This window comes from Lathamus discolor, chromosome 4 (assembly GCF_037157495.1).
Source record: "Lathamus discolor isolate bLatDis1 chromosome 4, bLatDis1.hap1, whole genome shotgun sequence".
Taxonomy (NCBI): domain Eukaryota; kingdom Metazoa; phylum Chordata; class Aves; order Psittaciformes; family Psittacidae; genus Lathamus; species Lathamus discolor.
Window position 1 is genome coordinate 63,864,342 of NC_088887.1, and position 14,931 is coordinate 63,879,272.

A 14,931-nucleotide genomic window follows, 5' to 3' on the forward strand; every position below is an offset into this window, starting at 1 on the left:
ACTTTCGGCCTGGGAACAGCGCTGATAACACCGATGTTTTCAGTTGCTGTTCAGTAATGTTTACTCTGACCAAGGACTTTGTGAGTCTCATGCTCTGCCAGGGATGAGGGGAAGCCAGAAGGAAGCAGATACATGACACCTGACCCAAGGTAGCCAAAGAGGTATTCCATACCACAGCACGTCATGCCCACTATATAAACTGGGAGCAGGTACCTGGAAGGGTTAGATCACTGCTCAGTTGGGCTGGGTATCAGTTGGAGGGTGGTGGGCGGTTGTGTTCTCTTCCCTTGTTATTTCCTTTATCATTATTATCATTGGTGGCAGCAGCAGTGATTTGTGTTATACCTTAGTTACTGGGCTGTTCTTACCTCAACCCATGGGAGTTACATTCTCTCAATTCTCCTCACTACCCCTCCGGGAGCCAGGGTTGTGGTGGGGGAAAGAAGTAGGGGGAGTGAGTGAGTGGCTGTGTGGTTCTGAGTTACCAGCTGGGCTTAAACCATGACATAGGGTCATCAGGAGAGGAACTCATCTGGAAGAGTAGTAGGGGCTGCTCTAAGGGATTTCGGGGTCTCAAATTACTAAGGTAAAAATACTTGATAATGCTATTCCTGCGTTTTCTCTTGGCTTGTATTATTTTTGGTACCATGAGTAGTGCCAGCTAAGTAAGCATGAACTGCAACATCGCTTCACTTTTTGGAGGAGTGCAGCACTGAGCAGACTGCCCCTCCACTACAGAGAGCATTGGGAAAGCTGCGGTTGCCTGAGCTAAGACTCCTGGAGCTGAACCAGGGCAATTGCCCCTCTTCAGCAACTTTGGTGGTGAGCGCTCTCTCTACCTAGCTCATATCAGCTAAGAAAGCCTCATGGTCTGACAGCACACACCAGAGTAACTATTTAATATTAAGCATACAAGTATATAGATTTGAAATAAGAGCTTTAAGGGACAATAAACAGCTTGGTCATCCAAATCTAGACAGCTTGCATAGCCAAGTCCATGTGTTTCAGATTACTTTTGATAAGAAACAGGGAAGGTGTAACAAAGGGACAGGAATAATTTTTCAAACGTTTTTGTGAGGATTAAGGAATGCAGAAGTGTAGTCCACTTGTTAACAAATAAACAAATAAATAAATACATGGAGGAACAAACTGGGTAACTTAGAAATCCTGCAACTTTGACAAGCATCATGTGAAACTGCAGAAAACATTCTCATGAAAGATAATGTACTGTCCTGTATGTTGTACAGAAGGCAAATATGAAGACTTTGACTTGGATCTTCTCTTCAGCACAGCACTGAGGGAAAATCAATTCTGATCCTCTGGGCTCATTTTACATCCCAGTTTGTTCTTTTCTTCACTCCTTCCATTCTCTTCACCTTATATTTTTATTTTCTCCTCAGCTGCCACCCCTCCTTCATGCTTCAGGATTTCAAATAATCTCTGTTTAACAAGAAGTAAAACTCCTCAATAGGCTGATTATATCACAGGCTTTCAACAGATGGTTGTCATGCACCATCCTGTGACTCACCTAACCCTGGTTTCTAGCAGAAACCAGATGCTGGGCATCGAGGGCAGTGACACAGATCTTGTATGACAATTTTTATATTGGTTGTGCCCTCCCGTTTTTGTGTCACACATTCCTTTGAATTACTGTCTCCCATGCTGTTATCCAGTCTTCCGTAATTCCTCTCCTTTTTCAACCTACCGCAATTCAGTTCAGTTTAATTTCTCACTTAAATTTTCTTATCCTCTGTTTCATCTTTCAAATACACAGAGTACTTATATTTTTGCTGCTATTATCAATAGCTTAATGATGGTTAATTTGGCTCCATCAGAGCCTTTCTCATATTGTGGAAAGAAGTGAATCCACTTAGACTCATAATCTCTGTCCATGAACTGAGCAGAGCATTTCAGGAGTCAGTACTTGTCCCAGGCATGTATTTCTCCACACATCCATTTCCTGACAGATCCCATTTTTATCTGCTTTCAGGGCGTAAGTGCCTCTTCAAGCTCTAACAGCCTGGCATAGCAATGATAGCATATCTTCAAAGTTCAGTATTTTCTTAGTGTTGATGGCATACGTATATCCTGAGTCACCTCTGTGTTCTAGAGGAGAAACGCTGGTACTTCAGCATTTCTCGTCAGACTGCCGATGAATGAATTAATCTGACCAAATTCAGACACTTAGAGCATAGGTGTTTATGTCTAAGCATGTCAAGCAAGGTTCTGTTGCAGAAATTTTAACAGACAAGTCATCTCATCCAAAGGAAGACATCTGAATAGCCAGCTGATTTGCACCTGAATAGCATTCTTCTGAGCTGAGATACAAGCAAGAAGAGTCACACCCACTGAAAAAGTGGGACAGGAAATCTGATGGTCTTTGCTAGGGTATGCATAAAAACCAGGCACTGCCCTTTATGATGAAAGGTGTCCTTTACCCTATATGGAGGCATTTACCTTCTATCCAAAATGAAAGGACATGTAGGGTACGTGGTGGATGAGCTGATCTCTGCCGTTACACTTTTGCATGTCAATGGTAGGAGACAATGAGAAGTTGTAAGGATGTACAAGACATGGCCTGGGCAGAACATGGTCTAAGGGATGGGCATGATGGGGAGATACTTTGGTCTGAATGGTAGATGGGAAAATCTTGGGAATTTGGTCACATTTCTCTCTTGTTCTACCTCTGTTTTTCTGAGAGAAACAGGACTTTGTGTGCTAAATACGTGGGCTCACATCAAAGAACAGCCTGATTCCACCTAATTTTTCCTCATAAATGGAACATCACCTAGGATTTTGACTAGCATTTTGAGCCATCAGGGCCACCACTGTATTGGTGTAGTTCCCTTCACTACTGATCTTTCACATACTAAAATATCAACGAGCTCTGCCGTTTGTCTAACAACACCATCGGGGTGGGTTATCCTTTACAAAAAACTTATTAGCATGTTTACTTTCACTTTGTAAGGATCAACAATTTATTAACAGCATTCAGGTGTTTGACATTACCAGTGTTCCCTTACACATGTTCTGCACCAGTTACTGACAAACAACTTAGTTATCCTAAAGACAATTATTCTGCGACAAAAAACTCTTTGTCTTTTAAACTATGTTTTCTCAGCCGTTATTAGCATTTTGGAAGTTGGAAATCATACCGCTTTTAATAAATGTAGAACTTTCAATCTCTCTTGTACTTTGATGTATGCAAAAGATCCACGAGTTCTTATGCCTTCTGCTGCCCAAGCTACAGTGCAGCTGGACCTGAGAGTCCAGATAGTGGAAGGAAACTAGCATGTGACTGGAAGGAAAATAGCATCAGAAGAAAGCTTTTCAGTTTACATTATGTCTTAGACGTCTCCAGTAAATAGCAGTGGCACAGTGGCAGACAGATCAGGCTCACTGGTCAGCCAGGCGCGATATACTACATAAACCCAGAAATTAATAGGAAATGGTTTATGGAGTAAGATATTGTGTGTATAGAAATTGTGGACCCAAGAGAAAGGCAGGTCATGTGCCTAGATTAATACATGTCAGATAGTTTACATATGAATCAGTCAAGGCAGAGCACACAGAGGATGTTCAAGCAGAGCACACAGAGGGTATTCAGGCAGGAGGACAAGTAATCTGAGGAGGTGGAGCTGAGAACTGTCTACTAGTAGATCACAGCTGGGAGAAAGGGGAATAACTTGTGAATGATCCCCAGGTCGCAGGCCCCTGATATGCAGCGCTGGCATACAGGGACACAAGCCAAGACAGACGTTTTCAAGGATCCAAATAGTGCTCAGACATGACTGAACCTCTGAAAGGAGAAATCTGTACAACACATAACTACAGGCTCCTACCTGAGGTGACTTCCTAGGCTCTACGTGCAGTCAAATGGAGATTTCTCATGCAAAAGGCAATGTAGTCTACAAAGGATGCTCTCAACTTTTCCATGGGTTGTATAGGGAGAACAGGGAAATTTACCTCCAAATGTAGAAGTCTATATAACTAGAAGTAGTTTTAACATACTCTATTCCTTACTGGGTGTCATATGGAGGAATATAAGGGCACAACCCCCTGGCCCTTAGTTGCCCTAATTTGTTTGCTGCTTCATAAGCCAGAAGACATTGTTGTGTAGTTTCACCAGTGTCTTCTGGGGTAAACCAGCACCGTTCTGCTGCTGTTCGACATTACACAGGGCTGTTTGACATTTTTTCCCAGAACTTGGCCCATCTTGTGCCATTTTCCTTCCAGTCTAAAGACCAATGTCCAAATCCAGCCTTTTGTCAGAGGATATATGTGAGTGCCTGCCTTCAGCTGGCAAGTTTTACAGGCCTTTTTCAGAAACACACAGAGAAAAAAATGTATGTAGATATAGTGCAACAGGATATATCAGTGGATTTTGGATTGGGATTTTTCTTCTTTACAAAACAGAGCAAAAAACCATCTCTGTTCTAATTTGCATATAAGTAAAAGAAGCTCCAAATGGCTGATGATAAGATTTGGTTGCTAAATATGTCTAAGCTTTTAACATACGAAAATTTACAGCTTCCAGGCACAGTTACACTGCTAAAGACCTGTGATAGGTTCATTTGTGTCAACATGGAAAATGAAAAAGAGGCAGAATAATGTAGAAAACTCTTATGTGGCTGCACTATCAATTATTTCATAGTATGATTTGGATACTTTTATGCTTGCAAAAGAGGAGGATCATATAACATAAGTATTTTTTTGGCTGCAGCCTGTGACTATAACATGCCCAGCAGTTTGCATTAAGCAATGTAAATATACAGTGTATGCTTAAAGGATGTGAGGTCCTAACATGTTAGAATGCTCTCCTTCGGATGAGTTAAAAAAGATCACCTTAGGATGACCTTACTAAAACCATTTTTGCCCTTCATAGTTCTTACATATTCAGTGTTTTAAGTGAAAACTGCAATGCCAAAGTATATCTTTTTCTCTAATGATTTTACATGGAAAATTGCATCTTTTTCTCCAATTATTTTACATGGAAATTCTTCTCTCACTGTTCAAGGTCAAGGAAGGCATTCCAGGCAATGACTGAAAAATAATAGGATAGAAATGCACATTGATTTGTATTTTCAAAATTGATTAGCAGTTTAAGACTGTGACAGCAATATACGTGGTGTTTCCAGTTTACTAGAAGCCAGAATTGATTAGCACTTTTAGAAAAGTACCATGTTAATCAAGGTAAATTAAGCAATGAAATGACTTGATTACTAGACAATTTGCCCTTTCAGAGAATCTTTAAATAAAACTAGTTTGGGAAGCATTTTCTGACAGCAGATCTGCTAAAACTATTACTTATCGTGGGAGAAGGTAATAATTTTTTTCTTTCATGCTTTTTCTTTTGTATTTTCTCATATCTTTACAGTAAATAGCAATCCTAGCCCCTGTTGTTCTATTGGATTTTTATTTTTAACTTTCTTGCATGTTTCACTTCAAGACTTAATTATATTCATCTGGATAAATAATTCTGTGTGCTACCACCCTGCCTGCTACCCCTGTATGGTACAGCAGAATAATGTGTAGACTACAATCTGGAAACCTAAGCCTGCTGCCACGATTAGAAATAGTTCCAGCAGGACAGATAGTCTAACAAATCTATCTTCAGACTCCCTTCTGAGTGTTTATTTTATATTCTAGAGATATGTATATAGTTTTAATGGGAAAGACTCCTGAACATTATTTTCACTTAAGGGTGAAATTCAGATACACATAAAAAATGTATTAAGCCAAACTAAATGGATTTTTAAATTATTCCACTAGAGGAGGCAGAGACAAAATCAAATTATCTTCCTTCTCTATAAGAGTACTTCAACTCTGTTAATGGTCAGTGAAATCTACCTTAAGCACTGGCCCTGTGGCCCCCTCACCAGCTTCTTCTCCCAGCCAGCCCATATTCATTTGGTGAGGAGGTCACCACAGGTCAAGGCACCTCTGAGGACATGAGGCTGCACAAGTTAAAGGATCACCTCTAATGCATGCACACACACTGGAGATGCTGAGCTGAAGTCTGCTTTGTCTTTTGCTCAGTTCTTCACCCACAGAAAAAAAGAAATCTGCAAAAATAAAGGTATGTAATGGAGAACTGCACAAACACACCGTATGCCAGGCCAGAGCTCTTTACACGACAACATAAATCCTTGTCTGCAGACCATGACACCTCCAAGAATAGAGACTACAGTCCCTGCCAAAGCCCTCCCAGCACTGCTGGCACCAGTGCTTTGTGCTGTTTAAGCCAGATGCTTCTTATTTAAGAAAGAGATTGGAAACATACAGCACTAAGAAACTAACATTATCTGTGTTCACATCTGGCCAAGATGAACAACGCTCAAGGCTGGTTCGCTTTAGGATTGGGCTAGAATTCCTGATTTTCTGTGGGAGATAATATTGTGAACTTAGGGGAGTACAGTTAACTTAGTGGAGGAGGTGTGACTGCAGGGCTCTTCATCAAGTGAAGCTCTTTCAGGGTGATGTGACACTAGAGTGAAAGTCTCCTGCTGTTAGGGAGGAAGGAGAATACACAGGCAGGAGGGGGGCTCCATATGCAGAAAAATTAGTTTAAATCCTGAAGTACTTCTGTATTTCTGTTTTACCCTTTGTATACGACCAGATGTGCTTCTGCACAATGGTTCAGATATCACTAAACATACGTAGATCTGTGCAAATCTGCAGACACCTGGCTTTTGTTCAGATGATATTGCCAGTAATGCAGGTAGCTTGGTTAGAAAAGTTAAAAACTAATGGCAATAGCTCTGTCTGTTCAGGATTGCTACATTTTTGCTTTCCTTTCCTCTCCCCTCTTGTTTGAAAGGCTGCCTTACCTTTCTTCCTCCTGACCCTTTTCAATTCCAGTAAGGAGCTCTCTTGTACGAAAATCCTACCTCTGCTTTCACATCCCCTCCACCCTCCACAATATTCAGCGGTACTGATCTGGTTTTGGCAAGATACAAGATTTGTTTATGTCTCTTCAATGTTGTTTTCTCCAGCCTGTCCCTCTTTCCCTTGAGAAGCCTTCCAGCCTAAAAGAATACGTAGGTGTTTTTTCCTTTTTTTTTTTAAAAAAAAAAAAAAACCAAAAAACAAACAAACCTTGAGAATTACAGTTCAGGAAAGTAAGAAATGTGTGCAGAGTGATAAGTAAACATAGGCAGCCACGCTGTGTGGCAGAGATTGCAGGCTGAATGTTTTGCTTATGCTCATATTGATTGTAGCTATCTTTCCAGTTTCTCACACACACCTCATAAATTATGCACCCTTGCAAACTGTGCCAGTCGGCATTTAAAATTTGCCCCTTTACCACTGGGAGAAAAGGAACAGTTAATGAAGCAGTGACAACTGGTGCTTTCTCCCTTCCAAGGGAGATGGGAGACAGTGACAAAGCCAATCCAATGTGGACGGTATATTCTGTTTACCAACACCGCCATGTGAAATTCCTTGGGCTTAGATCTGAAAGCAGAGCAACATATTTTAATATTCCATTTCAAAATGTTTTTACAAAAAATAGGAGGAAAACCGGGATGGTGAGTAAACCATCCGCCTCTCCAGTTCCCCTGGGTGACAAATGTATCCAGGGCTTTTGCTGCTCTCTGTTTTTTGCTTCAGCCACACTCCAGAGCCACATGGTCTGTGCTGCCATAAATACACTGCTTCAAATGTCAGACCTGATTTACTACATCCTTTGGAAAGAGAACAAAGCGAGTCAGTTTTTGAACCCAATAATGACAATAAACAGCAGTGGTTGTTTGAAAATAGCCCAGATCCGGAACTAGAGAGGGTGCTCTTTATGCAGTTAACCAAAATCCATACTGTCCTACTAGCTTTTACTAGTAGAGTAAGAACTTTTGTTGGCATTAACAGTACCACAGCTTGTCAAAAAGCCAAGTCTTGGAGGACAAAACACTCATATGAGTCCTACATTTCAATAAATAAGAAATGTTATAATAATAATAAGATATGTGACTGGACTCAAACACACATGGTTAAAACAAACATCAGCTGCTAACCTGGATGTCACATTTTAAGGCTGGGTTTGTTTGGATGCACTTGTGTAGCATGACACAGAGCTATGTACTCAGGCTAGTGTTACCCTGAAAGCAGCATGGTGCTGTTCAGGAGGTCTCCAGCCAGGTGAACATACACTCCTAAGGCAGCTGTTACTTTCAGCAACTCAATATTGTACCTTATTGGAAAACTTAGAAACCATATTTAGAATTTAGTATCTTTATATATGTAGATGCCAATGTAGATGCCAATATAGATGCCTTTCAGAAGTCTGTGTTTAGATTCCTATTTTTTAAAACCTTGCTCACAATAGTCCTTTTTCATTAAATATCTAAACCCAGCCTAACTATCCTATTTAAATATGCTAAACCAGCTTTACTCCTGTAAATATGCAAGACATGCAGCTTGATGCTTTCAAACAGATTACATCCTATTTAAAAGGAGTGACCCTACTCTAAAAAAACATGAGGAAACTGTAATAAACTAGAGTGAGAGTGAAATGCTGTCTTAAATTCTTCTACATGGAGCTTCTTCACACTTTTGCTTATTGCCTCTCATTCTTGTGTGATTGATTATTCAAAGCTTGTGCCTCCCCAGCAATGAAAACATCAGCCCTGAAACTGGAAATGTCATGAAAGCAACATTAATGGTTACATCTTCTGAGTTCCTTCTTGCCACCAATGGGATACATGTTTTTTTCATGCGATGTGTACATTATTTCCTACAATGTCTAAACAGGGTGATGCAGTTGACAAACTTGTTCCTGTTAATTGCCAAATCCTCACTTTCAGGGCTGCATAAATCTTCTCACTAAAGGATCACAGCTGGTGCTGTCAGGTCAAGAATCTCACAGCATGTTTTTGGTGCCAAGTCAAACACAAATTCCCCAGGGCTCACACTGGTAACACCTTCTTATATTTATTTGTTTGTTCTGGATCTTTGGAATAACAGCTACGAATTCATTCTGATGTGTTGATGTTTGCTGCATGTGTGTGGCTGCCAATTTCTGAATCACAGCTTGAGAAATTGTGCTCTGAGTAAAGTCCCTCTTTTTGCTTCTGATCTTGCCTTGCTGCTGCCTGGATGCCAGGCACTATGCACCAAAATGTCACTAGGAATACCATGAGAAAAATACTTTCTGTCTGGTTGATCTACCTTTGTTAAACAGCAGTAGCTCTAACCTTACTTTTTTTTCATTCATATGTTTTTTTTTCATGCTTTCTGCATGGTTATCTGGCCTAAATCATGTCTTGGGTTCACTTGCAGTCTGCAGCAGGCACGGTGAATCAAATCACCTCCATCCTCTACGTTTTTACCCACAGGACCTTGGGTGCAAACTTTATGTGTCTCTTAGCAGATCTGATAATGTCACTGGTAACATCGTGTATGCTGCAGCTCTGGAGGCATGTCTAACACCATAAGGTAATGTCATAGCTCTCACCTTATGCTTAATGCAAACCCCACCCTGCGAAAAGTGATGCCTTGTTTTGCTCACACTACCAAGACCCATGGGATGAGGTGGGAGGCAGACAGAGGGAACAGTCACCACCTACTCTGCTCTTCAGGTGGTCTTGGCTTCATGGAGTTGCCAGCTGATGTGGCTGATCCTGCAAAACGGATCCTGCATGTGGAGTAGGACCCCACCACCACCTATGGGGCATATATCACCCTCCCGACCCTCCTTTAGGCAATGAAAGAAATGGAAAAACATAAATCAAGTGAAACAGGCACTGTTTGATGCTGCCTTCAGCACTCCTCTGGCTTGGATGACTCACGGTGCTTCAGAACTGAGATCTCTTGTCCCATAGCAGCTTGTGGTAACATCACTCGCAGCTGGGCCAGTCCTTTCCCACTGTAAAACATCAGTGAGGGGCTTCTTCTGGCTCTTGGTGTGGGTGTGCTGTCACTCATACTCAGCCTTTGCAGATTCTGGCTTCAGCAGCCTCTGGGGGCCTGATGTGTTTAAAACAATACCAGGGACATGGTACAAGCAAGACATTGGAGGTGCCAATGGTTCGACTGCACAAAGTTGATCTCACCTTGCTGTGTGTCAGTCTGCCAAATGAACAAATGGAACCAAAAGTACCTCATTGTTTCTGTTTTTCAATCCTCAAGATTATCCCCCTGATCTTTTGAATAATAAAGCAATTGTGGAGCTCTATTGAACTGTACCCGCCATGGTGTGATTAATGGCCTCCTTCCAGGCACCCTCCCAGGGAGTCTGTCTAGAGACAAAGCCCCACACCATGATCTGTTTTGAAGTAACAGGTATTCCCAGGCTTCCTACAGGTCTATCAGGATGCTCCAGTGAACCTGTCCAGGCTTCTGCTGCTAGAGGAATCTGCCAAGGGAACAATGGACCTGAGGAAGCTGCCACTCCTATTTACTGTTCTTTCATTTGAGGTGGTGGTGGGGAAACAGTGCTCATGTGCACTTCTTTTTATCTCTGTGGAGCATCTGTTCCTACAAATGATCTTGGCTAAAGATTTTTTACAGTTATTTTCCAAAGCCTAACAGATTAGATAGGCTTTGGTCCTTTCCCTCTGACAAATTTCATATGAACATGACTCAACTGCCTTTGATAGATTTTTCCCTGGAGTCTGTAAATGTCTTTCTGAAGAACATTGGTTTGGTTTGGGGTTTTGGGAGGATGTGGTTGGTTTTGTTTGGGGTTTTTAGCTTGTTTGTTTTTTCTTTTTTTCTTTTTTTTTTTTTTTTTTGTTCAGCATTTCATTTCACTTCATAATTAGAAGTTTTTTTCTTTCGTATACTGATAGGTAGATCTAACACTGGCTTCATTGCTTGGACAGATTGGCCTCCACTGAGTTGTGCATAGAGAGTATCTGGGGATGGCCTCAATACATGAGTTAATGAAAGGGATCACATAGATTTGAACTACTAGAACTAACAGTTATGCAACCAACAGGGCATTATCTGTACTCCATGTTCAAATGAATGGTGCTGCCATTCATTTGAATGAATGAGATAAAAGTAACAGGATTTTTCTCTTAAATCCCCTTAAAAATTTCCCTACCTTTTTTTTTCCCCTAAGAGTAGAAGGCTTTGATTTGCTTGTGCATGGATCTTTTCCAGTCTGATCTCTCATACTATCATCATCAATGTGTTCATATAATGATATTGCAGCTGGAATAAGTGGAATAGACAAAGCTTGTGAGTGTCATACACCAATGTGCCACTCTGATTCTACATGGATCCTGCATTAAAAAACACTGTCTTGGGAAGAAATTAAAAGCATCATTCTGTCAGTGGAAATAAATTGAAGGTTCACATACATTGCTATAGACCAGGGTCACTTTCTGTCATGCGCTCATTTTTTTCCAGTTGGACAATGCTAACCCTTCTTTGTGCATTCTAAGATGAACCTTCTTCTCCATCCTTCTTCAAACAACTGAAAAGCAACCCAAAGTTTGGCTGAAACTCCAGATGGAAGATTACAGAATCCACATATCTTAAATGAGACAGATGAGTAATGCAGCTTACTTATCTAAATCACTCAGCAATCCAAATTACATGCCACATGTTACTCCTTAAGGCTAGTCAAGAGCAGTTTTTGTTGGGTTTTTTTGTTGTTGTTTTTAATTAATTCAGGCTAAATGCCTTTAATAACTGCAGAGCTGAGAAGAAAGAACACTGCTGTAAACAGTGTTTTGGTTACATCTGACCCATGCATTATGAGATCAGATTTTAAGATACGTTACCTGGAAATGTAATAGTCCTTGATTTTTTCATCAGACACACCTGGTAGTAGGATATTGAACTAACAAAATGTGTTCAGGAAATTCAAAGGATATCTGTGATGAAAGTAAGGCAATACCCTGCATTGGTATTGCTCTCTGTAGTGCCTTGGAAAGCATGGTGCTTCCCAACAAGCAAAGTGGGATAAATACCTGTCTGCTTTCTTTGCATGCCACTCTCATGAAGAAACCAATTTTTCGTTTTTAAATATAACATTACACCTACTTACAATTTCTAAGGCTATGTATTGCAATTTGATGGCACAAACGATCCTATAAACTTCAGCAATGTCAGGTAACGTCTGTGGGGATTTTAATCAATAAACAAGCTCCCTCTCCTCTGCTGCTGAGTGATTTCACCACCACTTCACTAACAAATATCTTTGTTTAATAGTGTGAAAGTGGCTAACCCTACTGTGTCACCCAGGAGTAAAAGAAATTTGGAATCTGAAAGTGTGGGGAGTGGAGAACCATGGTCTATAATTAATTCTCCGGAGCTCTGTCTATCCATGGGCTTGTGGATAACCATAGAGGTAAGAACTGCTGCCTCCTGGGATCTAGTCTCAAAGACACTAGACAGGGATATTTGGAGGCTACAATAGGAAGCAACTTCACTCTAGTAGTGTCCCAAAAAGAGGATCAGAGCAGTAATCTCAACATATGGGGCTGCCAGATTTCCCAGTATGGAAAAGACATGAGTGCCTTTTTCTGTGCCAGAGTCAGGGTGCTTGCTCTGATAATGAGTACTAGGGAGTTGATTAGATCTCTAGAAAGAAGACAGCAGCTTGGAGAAAATCCTCTTGGGAATTTTCCTCTTCTGTGCTGAGTCTTAGCTTGAGTCACATTGTTGACGTCCGGTTGAATGCAGACAGGACAAGAGGGGGTTTATAAGATGGGTGGATTAGCTTTTATCGGAAGGCATTTTACAACAATTCAGTTTGAAAGCAACAAATCTTTCTGTATCTAACTATTTGAGTTTTCTTTTTAAGACTTTAGACTTCTGCAGAAATTAGGCTTTTAGTTGAGCTGGAAGGGTGGTCAGCTGTATTATGTCTTTCTCAGAAAGAGGAACATAAAAAACAATTTCCAGTGATTTTTTTCAGGGTTTTGATTTTTTGGGTTTGGTTGTTGTTTTTTTTTTTTTAGACCGGTATTTCGACTCTTCTCCCTGTCCTATGCTGGGCTGCTGTAACTTGTATTGTCCCAGCTGCTCTGTACAGACTCCCTTTCCACCTGAAACAGCTCTCCTCTACTCTGCTCTGTCCCTACAGTCAGATTTAACTCCCCTGAAGTGAAAGAAATAAATCAAGGATCAACTCACCAGATGCTTTCACTTCAGCTGAAAAACTGTTTGTTTCTCTTTAAGAGAGGAAGAGAACACCCTTCAAATTTTGTTAAAATCTATTTCAATATAAAATATGCTAAATAAAAAGCTAAGAGGAGGCAGTCCTCCAAATTCTGTTCCTGTTTCACTCCATGCGCTGAGTTAAGCTTGGGACATAGATGCATCAGTAAGATGGGCTGTTGTTGTTTTCATTGTTTTGCGCTGAATTTTACTAAAGGTGCCAGCTGTGAGTGATGGGTGGGTTTCTGGTCAGAGAGAAAAGTCTGCAAGAATATACCTTGTTAGGGCACCTATCAGCTCCCCATGAATTCATCTTGTCTAGTCAACTGTTAGGAACAAACACTGTAGTCAGTTCCTGTGGGGCTGATATAACTGTCAAAGAAATTGGTATATATTAATGCAGTTGCCACGTCCATTTCCAGATTCCATAAATGGTATGCTAAGACTCTTCTTCAGACACTTGTGTGGGGACATTTTATTATTTGTTAAGAGGGCCAAAGTAGTATATGGGGGAACTGAAGCCCTCTCGGACCACAGCGACAGTCCTGGAAGGGGTTTGAATCCCATAGGTGGTCCCAGTATCATTGACACCATCCAATTGGCTGAGTCTGATACAAAGAATATAAGTTAGTGGCATGTGGAGAAAATTATTTTACAGAAGCACTTACAGGTTGCAGCCAAGAACTGTGTATGTGCTAACTGTGTAAGTGTTGTGCACATCATAAGGCACAGTCTCTGCCCTCAGTATGCAGTATAGGCAACGGCAACAGAGGAAGGGTGTATACATGGAGAGGGAGGAAGAAGTATTATCTCTTTTTTGCAGATGAGGGACTATACAGTCTTAAGGTCAGAACGCTAGAAACTGAACACCAGGGTCAGATTCCCATAAAAGGAATCATTTATCAATATTTTTTATATGTAAGTAGCTTCTTTTAAGACATTCCGGAAGAGAAAGGAATAGTGCTGCATCTAAATGAAAATTCTTGGGTGTTATGACAATGTATTAAAACATAGCACATCCGAATGTTTGTCAAATACAATATGCAAGTGGCTCATGTTGCAGTCAAATGCATTTTTTCCAAAGAATCAGCTGCTTTCTTATTGCATTTATCAAATATATCTCCATGGAATGATATTTTCTAAGACAAGAATCAACATAACATATGTTATAGTGCTTCAGCTTTGTTTTCATGATGAAAAGAACTGCTTTAATAGCATCTGTTTTAGCGCTAGGAACATATCCTGCCATAGTTTCTCAGTGAAAAAACAACTATTCGAAGAACTTATGTGCAGGTTTAAAAGAATGGACAGGCTGGCCTGCTCTCCTTTCCTTTCTTTAACTATTTATCAGAGTTAACACAAAAGAACAGGGCAGGAAACATTCAAAAAATCCTGCATCATTTTGGGATACAGATTTTCTTTTTAAGCCAACAAGGAATTTTGGCTACAAAGTCCTATTGAAGTAATTTTATCTTTTTTTTTTTTCTTCTTTTTTTTTTTTCTTCTTTTTTTTTTTTTTTTCCGTTGTATCTTGCTAGGCTGCAGTTTTTTTCTCAAATGTACATTGTAGATTATCTTCCTTTGAGAGAGGAGTAAAATGAAAACTTGCTGTATTGGGACTTGGTAAACAGCCTCTCCTCTAATTTATATTATGGGGCATCAATTACTGGGGAATTCATATGCTACTAAATGTCAGTTCCACTCTTGTCCTAGCAATGACAAAAACAATTTGTAGGTCATTCTAATCACGAGAATGCCACACTGAAAAATCTCCTTATTGTTCTTTCACAATTTGCCTGATAACTGGGACCTTTCCAATGT